This window comes from Parasteatoda tepidariorum, chromosome 5 (assembly GCF_043381705.1).
Source record: "Parasteatoda tepidariorum isolate YZ-2023 chromosome 5, CAS_Ptep_4.0, whole genome shotgun sequence".
Taxonomy (NCBI): domain Eukaryota; kingdom Metazoa; phylum Arthropoda; class Arachnida; order Araneae; family Theridiidae; genus Parasteatoda; species Parasteatoda tepidariorum.
In genome coordinates this window covers 14,965,682-14,985,091 of record NC_092208.1, presented here as the reverse complement: position 1 = coordinate 14,985,091, position 19,410 = coordinate 14,965,682, and the positions used below count along the sequence as shown (strand labels likewise).

At 31.6% G+C, this 19,410-nt stretch overlaps 1 long non-coding RNA gene across 1 annotated transcript in view; it reads left to right on the top strand.

Annotated features, from left to right (window-relative positions):
* LOC107436726 (uncharacterized) overlaps positions 1-19,410 on the top strand; it is a 34,036-nt gene that overhangs the window by 9,814 nt on the left and 4,812 nt on the right. The window contains exons 5-12 of the long non-coding RNA XR_006225720.2: positions 756-880; positions 6,729-6,758; positions 7,745-7,926; positions 9,362-9,460; positions 12,074-12,167; positions 13,913-14,009; positions 15,829-15,877; positions 17,684-17,712. This is a non-coding gene — a long non-coding RNA (uncharacterized lncRNA). The remainder of the gene's footprint in view (positions 1-755; positions 881-6,728; positions 6,759-7,744; positions 7,927-9,361; positions 9,461-12,073; positions 12,168-13,912; positions 14,010-15,828; positions 15,878-17,683; positions 17,713-19,410) is intronic.

Below are 19,410 nucleotides of genomic sequence, written 5' to 3'. Positions count from 1 at the left end.
ACAGAAAAAAATTGTACCATAAAATTAAATATTTTATCGACACTTATTATATAACACAATAAAGTATAAAGAATTTTTAATTATTTTTAACATGGCATCTTTGGTTATAAGTAGTTTATATCTGTGCTTACAATATTTTCTTCACTTAAAACTTTGTTCAGCTCCTAAATTTTTATTTCGTTCAAAGTGCGATTTACATTATGGGGCCAAAAAAGTACATTTGAAACATGTTATTCAAACTGTGGATACTCCCAGTAATTTTATGGTTAAAAATCCGAATCCTTTGAAGTTCTTGGTATTGGAAATTTGAATGAAAATTAATCATTCGTTTCACTTTCTTAAAAGATGCTCGCTGATATTTTTTTTAAAAATTTCTTAAAAATTTCACATAGCCGGGTTTTTTTAGTAAACAATAGAAAAAAAAGTGTTTCACTCTATTGGTGTCAAATTTATAACAATAATTATTTCTTTTTAAACACTTATATTTTACTCCATCCTTGTTCAAGTTAAGAGTTACTATTATTTTTAGATCTTGTAAAGTTAAGATACTACTTTGAATCCTAAAAGCATAAATAGCCGGCACCAGAAACAGTGCAAGTTTTCAGTATTAAAAACGGGAAGCGAGTTCACTATTTGAATAACATCAACGGTTTTACTCCTGCTGTTCCATTTCAATTCACCACATGTATATAAATTATGCAGATCGTTATTTCGTTTCTTTTATTATAATAATAAGTTGTTGTTTTCTTTAACAGAGAACGTCTAGAGGGACCATTCTATATTAGCTGCTTAGTGCATCATTGCTATTTTATGAATAATCTTGCAATTACGAAAGAGACAACTAAAAAAATTGAAATCGAGAAACATTTGAAAATATTTCGTATGTATTTTTATCTTTTACTATTGTTGTATTTCAGCTATGCAGTACTGATAATATATAAAATGCTCAGTGAAGTCTTGCACGCACACTTTTGTTTCTACAAAACTGTTACAGTTACATTTTAAAATACTTAGGCTTTCTTTTTATACAAGACACATCGAATTGGTGCTACTTATCCCGGCTGTCCCTTTTGTTCTGCAGGATACAACGCGGATTTTAATCGTACTTGGTGTTTTTATGTTCAAATATTTTCATCTTCAAGACAAACACTTATTTCTGACTATTTTAATGTTGCCTGGATCGCCTGTTGGAAGTTATGGTCTTTGCACTCTTCCTTTACGCAGGATAAAAAAGTCATACATTTGTACTGTTTTACCATCAAAACTATTACAGCTATTGTCATACATAAAAGTTACTGTTTAAATGTATCATAAATAGCTGCTGAATTTTTTTCATTTCTTAAATAAAGTATTTATAACTTCACAATGATTTTAAAACTGTAATAATTAAAATATTTCGATAAAGTCACAATTATAAATAAAGTAATCCATTATCTCATTTACTAAACTACAAAATATATGTTAGGTCTAGTTAAGTGCCACTACCCGGTATGCATTTGTGCGGTATACCTTTTACTGACAGGGCTAAAGAGAATACAAGGGCTAGTTCACTCCGCTCTTAGAGCTGAAGCTACGATTTCCCTCCTCATGACGTCACTGTGTCCACAGATCTCGGAGATCGCAAGCAAAGATATGATAACTTTGCATCTTTCTCTTTGTAAAAATAAGTTAGACTTTTTCTGGTTATTAGCCTTCAAACTTTACGTAATTAACACATTATTTCCGTTCATAAACATAGTTCAAAAAAAACTTTCTTGGTTATTATATTAAAAAAATACCATTTTAAACTTATAAAAATGTTTTGCTAGTTGGTGAAAATGACACGATAAATACTTTATTTTAAAAAGTTCAGTTTTAACTTTAACTATTAAGAAAAATGAAGGCATATATCGACACTTTTTTTATCTACATATTCTTTTATAAAGATAAGTTAAGTTAAATTTAGAATCCCTGATTTTAAAATATGTCGTTAATAGCAATTTGTTCATACTTAATCATTAGGAAACATCAACCTTAAACGCTAATTACTGAAACAAAATAATAATTTAGGTTCATAATGACATTAGAAATTTTACAATTGTTTATAGACATTTAAATTTACGATGATATAATTTATAGATATTTAAATTGAAGAGAATATAATTTTTAAAAAAAATCATAAATATTTAGAATAACTACATTAAAAAATATGTTATGAAATTAGGAGAATTTCAACTATATACTATATATTTTATTTATACTTTTTACTTACATTTTAATTTTCTTTGACTTTATCTATTTTTTAATTCTTTTCACCTGCCTTTCTTTATGAAGTAACGAGGCGGTTTCTATTTAGATAATGAATTTTTATAAAAGTTCTTTACGACAGAATAAACGTATTGCTGTTTTATATTAACTGTGTCATTTCGGAATCCATTCTTTACATAGTTGTTCATTTACTTTAGGGAACACGCGAAAAATTATACTTTTTCCTTTTGTTTTTATATCAGAATTTTTGCAAGTTGCAATCGCGCAAACTGGCATTTCGATAATAGTTTTAAATTCTTGTAAATTCACTGCAAAAACTGAGGAAAGTCATTATAGAAAATAACAAATGTCTTAGAATATCTCGCAAAAAGAAATGATCCAATATTAGTTAGAGCTAGTAAGGCCAAACGCTCCGTTCTTGAAGTAAAAGTGCGAGCTTTGCGCCAAAGTGACGACACTAGAGTGACGTGGGAGGATCGGCGCGGCAAGAGATACTTCAAAGGAGTGAACCAGCCCTTCTATTCTCTTTAGTCCTGTTTTACTGATGTTTTTTGAAGGAAAAGTGCCTCTGCCCGGTACACATTTGCCCGATAAGCCCTGAACTGATGTTTTTTAAGGTTAAATGCCTATGTCCGGTATGCATTTGCCCGGCACTCCTGAACACTGATGTCCCTCCTAATCTATCTTCAGCACATATTAAAATATCGAAAAAATATAATAATATTATCGAATAAATACATAATAAAATTAATATCAAATCGGGAGCCGCGATGGCTCAGAGGATAGAGGGTTCGCCTTCCAATGAGGTGAACCAGGGTTCGATCCTAGCGATTGCTAGTTGATACGAATTCCGCATCCAGCTTGCACCAACCACAGTGCTGACGTGACATATCCTCAGTGGCAGACGGATCGTGGGCTGGAGTTCCCTTCCTGTCAGGCTAACCGTGGGTGGTTCTCGTGGTCTTCCTCTCCATGTAACGCAAATGCGGGTTAGTTCCATCAAAAAAGTCCTCCACGAAGGCAAATTTCTCCCAATACTTGATCCAGGAGTTCCCTTGTCTTCTCAATTGGGTACAAAATTACAAGGCTACGGAGTTGAACATTAGTAGTGGTAAACCCAAAAATTGGATCGGCTGTTCAATGACGGTAATAAAATAAAATATCAAATCTGCCAATCGACATTCACCAAAGCGACTATGTGATTGGTGACATTCACCGTTGAAAATTGGCAGTCTTTTGATTCTGATCATTCAAGGTTACATATATATATATGCATAATATTTCAACCCTATTCACAAACATAGGTAAAGTAAATCATTATGTTGTTTAAAGTAAAGAACAAATCTGTTACCTATAGATAGTGTTCGGCTTATTACTCGATGAGCATAGACCATGTCGCTACTGTATAATTCAATCTTTATAAAGCGTATGATCTACCTCCTATCAAGTGAACTTAGGATTCTTTAGTGTTTCGTCAATGAAACACTTTTATGAATGATGATTCATTATCACGTCTATTCGTATAATCCACTTGACCATTTATCAATTTATTTTTGTACTAAAATGGATTATCTTTAAGTGTTCTAATTGATAAATTACTTAGGATTCAAATACATAAAGTAATTGGTAGTTTTCATATGCAGTAATCTTAGAGAAAGCGAACTTGAGTGATAGTATTTTGGTTTTCTATTTAGCTCATTTGCTTGTTTTTATTATGGTACATTTTGACCAATATTTTTAGCTATGGCTGCTGTGCTTTTGTTGCTCACCGGAGGTAATTACTGCTTTTGTGAACTTTTGCTCCATTAGTTGCAATGTGATTGCTTTTGGTTTCCTTTTGGATTTAATTGTGTTCCTGAAGCCAAAATAAATTTGAAGTCTTGCAAAAGACTAGTAATTTCGTGTGCAGTTGCCGTTGCTAGATTCTAATTATTTCAGTGATCTCTTTTGTACTCTTGTACTATTTTGCAATATACCGATACCAAATGTCACATAATAGGTGCCATATGATCGCACATTGGGTGCATTTTTAAGTTTTTTTTATTTTTTATTTTATCGATTTATTTACAAAAATGTCACTCATTTTAGTTATTGAGAGGACTTTGATATTTGAGTTTTATAGTCCCTGTTGTTATTTTCCATTCAATAAAATCGTATCGTTAAATAGTGTTTTGAGAGTTCAGCAAATTTTATTTCTTTAACAATAGATTGCCTGTCTTGCTTGTGGGTTGTTTTCCATATTGTTTCTTTTCGTAATCTTCAAAAGAATTGCAACTGATTTATCAAGAAAATTACTGTGTTGTTTTTAAAAATTATTATATTTCTATGTTACTCTAACACAATACATAAGAAAGACATCTTGATTTAAAAGTGAAAATAACAAATGTTTTGGAAAATTTATTTTGCTTCTATGTTAATTGACAGCATACATATTTGTGATTAATTACATTTAAATGCTTTAGTATAATTATTATAAAATAATAATAATAAGACTTCTTAGAAAGAAATTGGAAATTATGAATATTTAATAGTTTCTAATAAAATAGTATAACTTGCACTTTCAACTTTCCAAGCATAGGGATTTGAAACAAATCTACATGAGATAGAATTGTGCTGAAATATTTTTCAGAAAAGAGNTCTTTAATTGTATAATTTTTTGTTATCAATTACATTTTATTTCCTATGACTTTTCAAACTTTACCTTTGTGTAGAATAGTTCCCTTTCCAAACTCTAACTTTGTTTAGATAGTTTACAATGGTGCACTTTAACCGGTTATCTTTTCACCAATGGTTTCACAAATTTTCTTATGGCATGTATTGTTTTGATAAATCACAATTGAAAATTATAATCTTCGAGCGTTAGCTTCGATACCTGTTTTCTCCGAGCGGAGCTCGGTCACCCGCTGGTATACATAATATTTCAACTTAATCGCAAATATGGGTAAAATAATTCATCATGTTGTTTAAATTAAAGTACATACCTGCTACCTATAGATTGCGTTTGGTTTTATACCCGATGAACATAGACCATGTCGCTACTATATAACTCAATCTTTATAAAACGTATGTACTACCCCCATCAAGTTAACTTAGGATTATTTAGTGTCTCGTCAATTAAACACTTTAATAAAGAACGATTCATTATCACGTTTATTCGTATAAACCACTTGACCATTTATCAATCTATTTTTGTACTAAAATGGACTTCTTTAAGTGTTCTAATTAAATTACATAGGATTCAAATACATTAAGTATTGTAGTTTTCATATGTAGTAATCTTAGAGAAAGCGGACTTGAGTGATAGTATTTTGGCTTTCTATTTAGCCCATTTGCTTGTTTTTAATATGGTACATTTTGACCAATATTTTTAGCCATGGCTTCCTGTACTTTTGTTGCTCACCGAAGGTAATTGCTGCTTTTGTCAACTTTTGCTCTATTAGTTACAATGTGATTGCTTTTGGTTTCCTTTTACATTTAATTGTGTTTCTAAAATCAAAGTAAATGTAAAGTTCTGAATAAAAAGACTAATTTCTTGTGGAGTTGCCGTTGCTAGATTCTAATTTTTTCAGTGATCGCGTTTGTGCTCTTGTACTATTTTGCAATATACAGATGCCAAATATCACATAATAGCTGCCATATAATCGCACATTGGGAGCATTTTTTTCAAAGTTTTTTTTTACATACTTTTATTTCATCAATTTATTAGCGAAAATGTCACTCATTTTAATTATTGAGAGGACTTTGATATTTGAGTTTTTTAGCCCCTGTTGTTATTTTGCGTTCAATGAAATCGTACGTCTTAAATAGTGTTTTGAGAATTCAGTAAATTTTACTTCTTTAACTATAGATTGCCTGTCTTGCTTGTGGGTTGTTTTCCATATTGTTTCTTTTCGTAATTTTCAAAGGAATTGCAACTGATTTATCAAGAAAATTACTGTGTTGTTTTTAAAAATTATTGTATTTCTATGTTATTCTAACACAATACATAAGAAAGACATCTTGATTTAAAAGTGTAAATAACAAATGTTTCGGAAAATTTATTTTGCTTCTATGCTAACTGATAGCATATATATTTGTGATTAATTACACTTAAATGCTTTAGCATAATTATTATAAAATAATAACAACAAGACTTCTTATAAAGAAATTGGAAATTATGAATATTTAATAGTTTCTAATAAAATAGTATAACTTGCACTTTCAACTTTCCAAGCATAGGGACTTGAAACAAATCTATATGAGATAGAATTGTGCTGAAATATTTTTCAGAAAAGAGAAAGTTGTATGTATCAGGGGAAAAACCAGATCTTTGTTGTAAAGCAGCATGCCTATTACAACTTTCAGTTCTGAAACTCAGCGAGTTAAATTTAATAACTAATTGAAAAAAAACAATGTTTCAAAATGTTATTACTAATACTGTTTCATGCATTATCTGAAAAAATACCGGGAAACATTTTTTAACTTATTGTATTTCATTCCAGCTTCGCAAGAGACCACACCGGAAAAAATAGGTAAATACATTAATTTTTCTACTGAAAAAAAAAACTCATTTAAATACTTCCATGCTCATAAATTAAATAAAATGCTAGTTTAAGTGAATAAAAAATAGAGAGCAAAGCAATCACGGCGTAGTCATAATATGAAACAATACATATGAAACAAAAGAAAAAGAAAGAAAATGTATAAGAGTATTACTAAAACAAAAGCGTGTGCACCGAGCAATTAGTAAGGCCACTTTTCTTACAGATACTTAGGTTTGTCTGACATTAAATAAGTCGTAGGTTTCCCATGCGCAGCGATAGAGTTCGTACAAGGTTTGTTGATGCTGAGTATCAAATTATGGAGCTGACTGTAAGGAAGATTACACCATTCCAACTTTTCAGTTCAGTTCGTAATCTGATTACTTTTTTAATGGCAGGCACTTGGGTTTTTAATGGCAGGCATTATTTCCTATTAGCCTCAAAAATGCTAGAATTGCTACTCTCTTATCGTAATCCCAGGGGGCACCTGCAGCTAAGCCACTGCGATAGAGTAGCGTAGCCGACGTCATACAACTAGAAACCCGTTTATAGGAAGGGTTACATTCACAAAATCACACAGAAAAAAGGACATAGAACACAGAGGGAGAGAAAGTTGAATCCATGCCTACGGTGAGATTCGAACAAACAACCACTGGCCCCGTAGTCCAGCACAGAAGCCACCAGACCAGTGATTGGCATCTGATTAACTTTATGAAATTTAAAAATTATTATGAACGATAATATCAAGTTGAAACTGAAGTCCTTACCGTAATAAGTAAGAATTGTGAGAAAAATGAGCCTGTTTCTTTCCTGGCGACAAAAGTAGGATACAAAGGATGTTTAGGGTGCTTGTTGTTTTTCACATTCATTTAACATGTACTATATCTATTTTACATATCTTACTTGTGCATAGGTTTGAATAATCTGGATTAGTCATGTAAATTGTAACCGTTATTGAAATCTTATTTCTCTTTTAGTTGATGGAAGAGCGATTGTTGCTGAATCCTTTGAGGTTCTACTAGATGAAACGGACCATTATGATTATTTTTCAACACCCCGTGCGCTTCTCTCGATACACTCCCCATTCGCATTAATTGATCCAAATTTTGACGGAGTTGCTCTTGTGCCAAATAGGGAATATAAAATACACGTCAAGTTGGTAGGTTGCAATTCTTCCTTTTGCTGGCTTCCCTTTTACATTTCCAAAGACGTAATGTACTTTTTCTTTCCTTGTTAATGATAGTACGCAGCTATATCCTGAGTTAAAAAGTGCATTGATAAAATGATAATTAAATAGTTTTTGAGTTTTTTCTTTTGAACAATTTCCTTGTTATTAATGTGTTAAATTAAATACTGTATCATCCTTAAAAATAAGAGGGAATTATAGGTTTAATTAAAAGAAAATATTTATTTTATAAGCTTAATATAGTTGAAAAGTATACGATACATCTACTGAAATTCACACAAAAATGATAAGCAACAAGTAAGACCACATTTATTATTATGGATTTGACAGTACTTTAACTCTAAGACAGCGCTACTTTAGTCTATGATATCGCCACAAAATTAAAATAAAGCAATCCTCAACTGTCAATTTAATAGTTCACACCGAAGTCTTTTTTCTGAGTCTCAAAATCCGTGAGTACTAAAAATCCTCCACGAAGGCAAATGTCTCCGAATACTTGGTCTAGAAGTTCCCTTGTCTTCTGAATTGGGTTCAAAATTACAAGGCTATGAAGTGGAGCATTAGTAGTCGTAAACCCAAAATAGGGTTGGCTGTTCGACGACGATCATAATAAAAATAATTAAAAAATTTACACCTCTAGAGAGCTTAATGAAAGTTGAGGCACTCCCGTAAATTTTAAAAACAATAACTACTTTTTCCACTGTTCTTACAATAAAGCAATGAACCAGTATAAAAACTAATAAGGATAGTTTTAAAACACACAAAAATGATACATAAACCGTTAAGTGATAAAAATTTGAATTCTGCTTTAACTTGCCATATAATACTAAATACAGGACTAAATAAACACAAATTTTTAACAAATTTTATCAAGTTGGATGGTATCTGGATTAAATAGAGGGCCCTCAAGATATACTTAATAAGTTCTGAAATTTGGTCACTTTCTTACTTAAAAATATTGAATTAAAAATATTGTATTTTCCTTATTGAATTTTGTGATGAAAAAAAAAGGTTTTTCAGTGTTCTTTACTTAATTATTAGTAGCATAATTCTTGGAAAAAAAATAGATCAATTTAACAGACTTACTTGTGATTCATTGGGGCATTTTTTGGTATTTTCAGCATTGTAAAATCGGGAATTATCACGTTTAGGTGAACCACAACAGACTTCTAACTACATATACATTATACATTACATATATGAAGTACCTTTTACCACAATATATCAGTAGTTCATATTAATCACAATATCTTAAGCATCACTAGTATCACTAATAGTTATGCAATTTTTCGAGAAGCGTATTTTTTTCATTCTTAGTAGTGCAACAATTATTATAATATTGGTAAACTGTATTATTTCTTCAATCTTTAACAAACTACAAATGTACCTAACACTTTTTATACTCAAGGAAGAAGATCATAAGCTGAAGCTTCCGTACAAAACAGATTGCCGGGACTATGAAAAAGAATGGATCAAAAATAACAGAACTGGACCCACATCACAACAGGTATTTAATATCGATTACGCTATGTATACATAGATGTATGTTAATATGAATAACCACCGAGGTGGTTGTTGACTTCCTCGGTGAGTTTTGGCAACCACATAGTCACTTTAGTAAGTGTTCGAAATATATAATAGGTTTAGTTAAGTGCCACAGCCCGGTATACCCTACATCACAGTTTCTTATCGTTCAGTGCCACTACCCAATATGCATTTATCCGGAACACTGATGTTTCTCCAAATCTATTCTCAGCAGACATTAAAATATCCAATAAATATAATAATATCAACGAATAAATTAATATCAAATCGGAGATAACAACTATATCATCAAAGCGACTATGTGATTTTTGACATTCACCGGGAAAAATCGACATGAAAAATGAATGGTGAAAATCGAAAAACATTTTTAAGTTTACGTTATAAATTTATTCCAGTTATAATTTGGCTAAAATTGTTTTCAAAGCGATTGCGAAAAAATACGAAATGTAGAAACAACCCGGGGTAATATTCGAAGCATTTTTTTAAAATAAAATGCATCTTCTTCCTAAAATTTTACTAACTTTTCGTCTTTTTCAAATAAAGCAAAATAGAATTTGTAAGAAAAATGAGAGCTAAAGAGAGACATAAGATACTTCATTCAATTAAAAATAATGCTTGAAAACACAAATTGTAAAATTGCCCTAAATTAATCGTAACTGCCGACGTTGATAATATTAGAATCTAGCTGCTATTATTAGAAGCTGCTAATATTAGAATAAGCGAAATTAATTACCATTAATTTGAAATCAGTTAAGCCTTCAGGTATCCCTCAAAAACTTATTTTAAACTGATAGATATTTATATTATAGTTCTAGGATTATTCTATACACCTATGAAAGATGGGAGGAATTTTTGAAACTTTTATAATTGAATTCGGTTTAGCAAACAAAAAATATATTTATGAAACATTTTTGATTCAATTGAAAATTAAACTATATTTAAAAATTAGCAAGATAAACTTACACACTTACTCTCATCTGGAAAAGTAACGCATCAATAGTTAAATACATGTTAAATAGACAAAATGTTATCCAAATCCTAATACACCAAAATAAGGAAAGGATGAATGTAAAAAAAGTTAGAAAAATAAAAAGGAAAAGGATTGTGGAATACAGAACAATTGAGATAGTGGAATTTATATTTTTCAAAATTACCCCTTTTGCATTATATAACTTCTTCCTTTTGAAACTTTTAAATGATTACCGTAAAATGGGGTAACTTTGTGCGAGAGAAGATAAATATTTGCTGCACATGTTTTCTGAGTTTTTTTTTAACTTGTTACTGTTTCACGATAAGCTTTTTAAAAATTTAAAGTATTCTTACGGAGAAAGGAATAAAATATTTATTTCACAAGTTAAAAAAAAAAAAAAATTTCAAGTAATCGAATACTTGCTTTTACAATCAACAGAAATAAAGATTAAAATTTAAAAATAAAGAAATCAAATCTCTATATATTTTAAATGTTAGAACAACGTATGACAAGTTGCTTGGCGAATATTTTAATATGAAGCCTCGCGCCAGAAAAATTCATCAAAAATAGAAATTATTTCTATCAAAAGTAATCAAAGTTTTGATGAGAATAAATTATAACAACTTTCGATTTAATAATTAGGAACGAATAATTATTCTTAAAATAACTAACTAGAAAATAGTTTTCTGCATTTACCGTCACTAAAATGATGTGCAGGTTGCTGTTATGGTACATCAACTGTATCGATTTTAACATATCATCATACGAAAATACTTTCAATGTTCGAATTTAAGTATGAATGCTATTTTTACACTCCACAGCTGTTCTGTTTCATCAATGAAAAATTTAGTCCGATCATCTTGTCCGTCTCCATTGACGCCATTAATATTTATATTTATGAACGTGATTGGACAGAATTGAAACGTTATAAAATGTAAACGATCTTATTGGTTCAAGTGCTAGTTGCTTTTAACTATATGCAATTTTTTTCGGGGAGAGAAACGATTACTGATATTTCCAACTCCTGTGATTGCTGTAACACACATTATCATTTTCGATCAATTCAGTTTGGAAGATGAGGATACGATTGCACTTACGATTGACTTGTCGGCTTCGTTGCCGATGATTTTCATCGAGTGACATACCTTTTGACTCATATTGGCTCATGATTTTAACTCATATTGGATAGATCATATATGATCTGTCAGTAACACGGGATGTTAGGAATTCATTGTCACTGAAAATGTTTTTATTTAAAGTCATATTCCTGTTGTCTAATACTCTTTAACGTCGATTAGCAGAGCTTTATTGCAATACTTAAATATAATCTCAGCAACATGATAAAATACCATGGAGATAATTCATAGTTTTTTAATTTCAATATTATTACGATGAGGATTAAATTGTCTACAAATATGGGTAGGTCTTAGGTGCTATATTTACAAAGTTCTAAGGTACAACAAGCATCTCTTTTTTTTTATTAACAATAGGTATAGTAGAATTGTCTGACAATGATTTTTTAGTGTTTTTTTTATTTAAATGTTTTTCTTTTCTTCACTATTCCCTTCAGTAATAAATTCATCATTCATTCATTCATTTCATCAGATGTGCATCTACGACTGTCTTAGTACATTATGGGAAAATTGCTATAACCGTTCACATCCGCGGACGTTCTTTACAATCGAAGAAGCGTGCTCGTGTAAGTATGCACTTTCACTTCTATCAAACATAAATTGCTCTTTTAAGACAGAGTGTGAATAAAAATACTCTCATGGTAGGCATATTATTCACATTATATAAACTATTTCACAATTTTAGCTCAAATATACATTTGGCTATTATATTCCAATTAATTACTTGTAAAAAAAGGAAATCGATCGGAAGGTCTAGCTACGTACAATCTCTCGAAACTTGATGTAGTAACATCCCCCCTTAAAGGGAGCGATTTACTAGACATAACGCGATAGCAATATGTCCGAGAGACGTAGCGTGGACATGTGCGACGTAGATAAATAGATAATTGTAGGTAAAAGACATGCAGGCTTTTTATTGGACTAGTACGAAACGTGCCGCTACATATGCGTAAGGCCATATGATGCACTGTGTCCTAGCGTTTTTAGGGGGAGGACACAGCAGTGCCATAGACCTTCAAGCGTAGTCATTAGACGACAGTACTAACACTTAATATAATTGCAGTAAAGGGATACAATATGCCCCCCAACGTATTTGAACAGAACGCGCATATTCATTACATTCTCGCAACGATTCGCAATTGTTTAATATGAGGAAAGAAAGTCAGATTTTTGGTCAAAGACTACTCTTAAAAATTTAGTTTCCTCATCGATAGGATCTGCGTTATAGATGAATATAACAGAATTGCTACATAATCTGCGCAGCAGACAAAAATTTATGAATGAACTTTTATTGGGTGAAAGCGCGTGGCCATTCTGATCACACCATTCTACAATTTTGATAAGAGTTAGTTATGGATGATGCTCAATTACTCTCATAAGCTTACTCTTTGCCTCAAAAAGTTTTTGATAAAAGCAGGTAGATGACAACGGAAGCACATGTCAAACAAATCTTTAAAAATACCGTATCGCCATGTCCGATCGTACTCCTTCTCAGTATCAAAAAAGATAGACACTAAGTGGCTTCGCCGGACAGAAGCATTAAGGATATGAGATTTCAGGGAATCCATGTTATTCATTGTCTTCCTGCCTCTACCAAATTCACTTTGAAAATAAAGAATAACGTATTTATTTTTGAGAAAATGAATTAGTTGAGAATTAACCATACGCTCTAAAATCTTGCTGAATCAACTAGTTAGTTCTATGGGCGATAGTTGATACGTTCCGTCGGATCTTTCTCTAGCTTCGAAATCGGTTTAACTATAGCTTCACGCCACCCAATTGGATACACCTGTTCTTTCCATATTCTGTTGAAAAGCAAGAGAATGTTGAGATGGGACGAATAATTCAAATTGCGTAACTTTCGATAGGATATCCTATCAAGGCCTGAACTCGTGTGGAAGCTTTGGCGAACACTCGCTGTAATTTTTGAAGCATGATAGCTCTGTTATATTGAAGCCGTCGTCGAGTTTCATCATTTAGTGTGTGGCGTTTAGGATCAGAGTCCGTGATACCGTTCCTTTCATATACCGGAAGATGAAATTCACGGTAGATATCATTAGCTTTCTTAAATCTCGACCAGACTTGCTTGGGAGATGTTGTAGAAGTGGTGGATGAAACGCAACGCTTCCAAGAGTTACTTTGACACTGGAATCAAGTAAAGATAGTTCGTTTAAAAGCCACAAAGTTAGCATTTGTTGGATACGCACTTCATATTATTATTTTTTCAAATCTAATGAGGTTTCTCCATTATTAAATGCTTAATGTATGTTTTCAGGATGTTTCTTTTTCATTTGATTTATTAATTTTCCAGTTCGTGAACCAGGAATGCCTAATATAGAGTGCAATTCCGAGGGAGAAAGACGTAAATTAATGGAGAACTGTACATCAAGCTGCAAAGTTGCTTGCAAGTAAGTGTTTTGCTTACCTTAAAAATGTTTAGTACTTATACATTTCAAAGCGTTGTAAGCAATGTCTAAACCAATTTTGACACTAGTGATGCTTAATTTACTGTGGTTATAGATACTGCTTGTTATTGATAACATGTGCAGTGCAAATAGGTACTTAATATAACATAGGCATTGCGGTAATAGGTTTTAGCGGTAATTGCCTTCATTCCTGCCACAAATTCACTTTTTTTTAAGATTGGAATTTTGCTGTCTTACTTAAAATGCCCTGGTACTTTTTTTTAATTCGTTAATAGTACTACTGATATGGCGGTAATAGATGCTGCTTTAATCGACAACAAATATACTAAAATACATGACAAGGCTTCCAATATTTTTTTTATAACCGTCGTTGAACAACCGATCCAATTTTTCGGGTTTACGACTACTAGTGTTCAACTCTGCAGCCTTGTAATTTTGAACCCAGTCTTGACGCCTTCTGTAGTTGTTGTGGTATGACATAAAGGCAAGGGGTACGATTGTTTTTGTCTTCCAGAGGAGCCAGCTATGGCCAAAAATTTGTCTTCCACTACATCCATGCGTCACTCCCGTTCATAGGGCGAACCCATTCATACATCCATTCATTTATCCACAGTTCGTAATTTTGACCTGAACTAGAGAACGATCAATCTTTTATTCAGTATATCCAGTGGTATGATTTGCTATGGGAATATGGATAACTTTGTGACCCGACTGATTTAACGTGCACCAGTCACCATTTACTTTACTGGGAGCCTTCGGCCTAAATAGAATTAATAAACTAGATACAAACATTTGCACCTGTTCAAGTCAGGCAGAGGGCACGCCTGAACACTACTTGCACGACTGTGAATACACAGCCAATTACCATCTAAAAAGACCCAATGTAGAGCACTACGAAGCCTTTGGTCACTCACTACAGCATAACAAACAATTAAAAAACAACATTGGCCACATGATTGGTCTTTGAGCAATAAGAATATGCCAAACTATACTAAATGTTATAAACTTTTTCTTTTTTCAAATTTTTCTAAAATTATCTTATCGTGAAAATTTTAATGAGCATTTTTATGAAATTATGAATAATGTAAATTTCATACAAAACAAAAGGTTGCAAGCACTAACCTATGTAAAATAAGTGTTTTGGGACTACTAAATTATTCTTAAGTAGAGACAAGGGTCTCCGATATTGTCTTACAAGCACAAATAAGGATAGTTTGCGTCTGTTTAAAAATGCGTTAGAATCACTGAAGCATCAAAACGTCTTGAATTATAGCAAACATTAATTCAGTTTTGTGAGCAGAAAGACAAAAGAGACCTCGTAAGACAGATCAAATTATATTAAAGCACCTATCACAATCACCCTGATATGTTAACTGCAGTAGTTATCCTCTTGAATGACAATTCCATATAGTGTTAGCATATCAGGAATTTTTTAAAAACTCCCATGAAACCCATATTTAACATCATGAGATAGTTTTCTATTTTTGAAAAATAAAGAAATCCTATATGAAAGAAATTTCGCTTCATACAGTATTGTATAAATAGGGGTATACATAGGGCAAGATAGCTTGAGCTAATTGAACCTGCGTCCGGTAAATACTTCGATATGTTTTGTAAATATGCGGAAAACTTAACGGCAAAATTGCCTCTTTTCCACAATTGGCACTGTTAATGAATAAGATTTATTGTAACCCTTTATTGTACCCTTGTAACCTTGTATTGTACCCTTGTATTATTGTACCCTTGTAACCCTTTTTATTGGATCATTATCCTCGCATAATCTGTAATTCTTTTTCTATAGGGAGAGAAGGTATACAATCAGAGTTCAAGATAGGCCGTTTCAAGATTGGGTAAATAACTGACACATTTATAAATATTGCTAAAAAAATATGTATATTTGTACATTAATGGGTTCGAAAAATATGTTAATAAAACTTAACTGTTTTTTCGAATGGAAAAGAAAAAGTATATAGCTATTTAAGAAGCTAGAATTTCCTTTTTTATTTTATTTCAATTAGTCAACATTATTTATTTGCAATTTGTTCTATGCTAATTAGACTAATATTTAACGTTAAAATATTTGTTATTTTTTTAGCATATTTTCTTTTAATTTCACATTCTAACTTCTGCAATTAATATTAGGATGCAACAAAGTATTAGATACATGCAATATACACTTATTCTGTTGCCATTGTTTACATTCAAGGTCAATCTGAAAATATCAGTAGTTTTAATAAGTGATTTTTCAAGAGCAGCGTGATTTCAATTGCATCCAACGCATTCCATTGCCGAGAAACGTAGGAAGAGATAGTACATATTAAAAAGTCATATGTACAGTACTGTGAATGGCTGAATGTCTTACACGCCACGTGCACTCGAAATTCGGGCACGTGCCTAAGCAGAAAGTGATGTAAAGAGAATCGGCACGTTGATATCGAAGTGCGAAAAACCGATACATGTAGTCTGTTGCTGCTATAAAATAGAGTGTATTAGAAAACTTCATGAAAATTGAAATGGAGCTAGGAATAAACAGGAAATTTTTCACTATTTGAGAATCAGAAACAAATGCGATGCTTTCATCTACTATCTTTGATTTCTGAGAATCCTAGTATATTGTCAAAATTCTAATTATTTCGTTAATGACTTTTCTAGTGATCCTACTTTTCCCAATGCTTGAAAATCTATTCAAACGTAATTTCTACATCTTGCAAATTAGAGTTCTTGGCAAATCCTCGATTTGTTGCGTATATCTTTCTTTTATTATATTTTCCAAGCTTGTTTCCCTTTTCTTACTGGTTAAACTAGTTTGCAAGTGTTTCTCTCGTTACCTCGGTCATGTTGTGTTTCGACACTTAAAAAGGTTCTTGTTTATAGAATCAAACCAAACTATCTTCAATTTTGTACCGTTATTTGCGTTTCATTCGCGCGATTTTTGCTTCATTCTACGTAGCATAAAATGCACTCTGTTCTCTTTTGTGTAATTAGCAAATATCAAAAGCGACTGGTCTGAATCTTCTTTTTTTTTTTTGAAAATAAAGGAAACTATGGATGACGATCATGGTCGACCCTCAAGAAATCGAACCCCGACAAGAAAAGTGACACAAGTCAAAAAACAGCAATTTTGAGGTTATGTTGATAAAAAATCTGCATGAAGTGCCCCATCAGGCCCAAAACTTGCCTCATCTCTAGATTGTGCTCAAGATTGTTGTATTTCGTAATAAGTTTTATAGTATTCTTTATGCTGATTTTTCTCAAATGCTGTTTTTCGACTTGTGTCTTTTTTCTTGTCGGGGTACGGTCAAGTGTGACGGTCATCAATATCAATTAGCTGAGATAAATGATACCCAAGATTACGGATGCGTATTGGCAAAGGCAACACCAATCACAGCAATTTTAGGAAACGCAAACACTTATTGAAGGCATCCTTGTTTCAATAGATTTTAAAAAGGAGAGTACAATGGCTCAGTTTCACAGCATTATCGTCTATATTAAAAGTACATAGAGGCAAACTGGTGTTACTGTATAAGAAGTAACAATTTATTCCCTTACTGTGTTTTAATTGTTTATATACTGAACTTTTTCAACGTGTCTGGTTCATGTAACATCAATCAATTAATCTTCAATTTTTATTTTTTTTATTTTATGCTTTCATGAAGTCTACAGAGAGGATGTTTAGAGTAGCTACGTAAGTTGATTAAGTTTATTTAAGTTTATTAATTTTCAGTATAGAAGTACTTGATTAATGGGTAGTCCAATCTTAAATTTTCAAAAGCTTCACTTTTGTTTCAGAAGAAACTACTGGTGTGATAGAATATTTAACACATTTCTTTCAAGAGCTTAATTTATGGGGAATAAAAGAATGCGTTAAATAAATTCTATTAAAATTTGATCCTTTCCTAAAGTTAACAGTAGTTCAACATGCTAGACAAGCGAATATTTAAAGATAGTCAATAAACAGTCAACACTAGGACAACTAAAAATGGAAATTAAGTACTACCTACACCTCTTAGTAAATTATGGGAAACTGTGTGACCTTGTTTGTCGGTTTTAGTGAAAGAGGGAAAGAGAAGGTAACTTTAGAGAGAAGGTTAAGCATTTTAGTCACTCGAGTTTTGCCAATTCTATACCCACGACATCTATGTTGTTGAAAATCCCCATGAAGCCGTCTTTGCAGATCACCGTAACCAAAGGAATATATTTGCCTTCGTATAGGACTTTTTGATAGAACTAACCCGCTTTTCGTTACATGGAGACGAAACCTTCCACGGTTAGCTTGTTGGCAAAGGGACTCTAACCCATGATTCGTCTACCACTGAGGATATTTTACGTCAGTACTGTGGTCGGTGAGAGCCGGGTACGGAATTCGTATCGGCCAGCCATCGCTTAGATTCGAACCGGTTTCCTTTCAATGTAAAGTGAATTCTCTATTCACTGAGCCACCATGGCTCAACAAAAATAATTGGCAATTTGAACCATATATTTACTGGCTTTGAAGAAAACGTCCAAATAAGCAAATTTATCGATTTAATGTTGTTTTGACTGCTGGCGCCAACACATCTTTCCAGTAAATTGCCATTTGGTAGGTATTCTCTTATAAGCATATATGGCAACGTTACTTTTAAAAAGTAACGAGTAAAAGTACAAATATTTTTAAAAAAAGTAACGAGTAAAAAGTAAAAAGTTCTTAGTTTAAAAAGTAACGAGTAAAAAGTACAAGTAAAAGTACAAGTACTAAACAAAAAAGTAACGATTTATAAGTACATTTCTAGGAAATCGAAAATTCAAAGTAACCTAAAATTTTATTAAATAATATTCTTATGTTCTTTAATATTTTTGCAAAATTGTTGTTATTTATTTAATTATTTTTAATTTTGAAAGTTATGGATATTAATTTATTTTTAAATTCGGAAGAATATTATAATAATAAAAACAAGTCTCATTCAAAAGTTAAGAAGTTAGAAAAGAACAAATAAATAGCTATTTCGATAATTTAAAATATATATTAGGAATTTAATGAGGTAATTAATATAATAGAATAGCAGATTACTTTTTTCTTAATCATTTTTCGCTTTAAAATTTCATTGAATCAACGAATTTAAAACACTTTGACGAGCGACTTTTTTTAAAAGGAAGACTGTTTATTATATTGTAACTTAATATATATTTCACTACCTATAAGGCTTAACATATATTCTGCACTACTTTCATACTAGCAAATAAAAATAGTAGAAAAGAATTTTACTTTTTGATCCCCCCCCCACTAAAAAAAATTTATTATCTAAAAATCTTTCTTTTGCACCTGTCATATTAATTTAAATATCTTAAAATTTTCATCTTATATATTTTATCTTTTAAAAACTAATCCAATCTGCATGCAAAAGAA